This window comes from Dama dama, chromosome 20, assembly GCF_033118175.1.
Source record: "Dama dama isolate Ldn47 chromosome 20, ASM3311817v1, whole genome shotgun sequence".
Classification (NCBI taxonomy): domain Eukaryota; kingdom Metazoa; phylum Chordata; class Mammalia; order Artiodactyla; family Cervidae; genus Dama; species Dama dama.
Genome location: NC_083700.1, coordinates 11,531,270 through 11,531,814, shown reverse-complemented (window position 1 = coordinate 11,531,814; position 545 = coordinate 11,531,270).

Genomic DNA, 545 nt, shown 5'->3' with positions numbered 1-545 from the left:
TTTGAAGAGCAATCCGGCGGTATCTAGTAAAGTTGCAGAGATTACTCAGAAATTCCGATTTTAAGGTTTTACCTTAGAGAAACGCTCAAGTATGTGAACAAGAAGATGTGTTCAGATGTTCTTTGCAGCCTTGTTTATAATGGCCAAAAATTGAAAATGGCACCTAATTGATCATTAGGAGAATAAATCAAGTTAGACATATGTATCCAATGAAATACTATGCCTTCGCAGAAACGACAGCCAGAACCACCTGTTTCAGTATGGATCCCTCTCAGAAACCATGCTGAAGAACTGGGTGAGTTGCAGAATCTTCCCACAATAAAATCCTCCCACAATACCTGCAAACTAAGTATTGTTGATGGATACAAACGCATGTAAGGAAAGTTAAAAAAAAAAAAAAAAGGCGGGTTGGGGGTGGATGATAAACACCAAATTCAGAAGTTACTTCTAGGAAAGAAGAGAAACTAGAATTAGGAAGGAGTCCAGGGGTGCGGTGTCTTCAGCTAATGCCGTACTATTTTATTCCTTTAAGAAAGACAAAAATC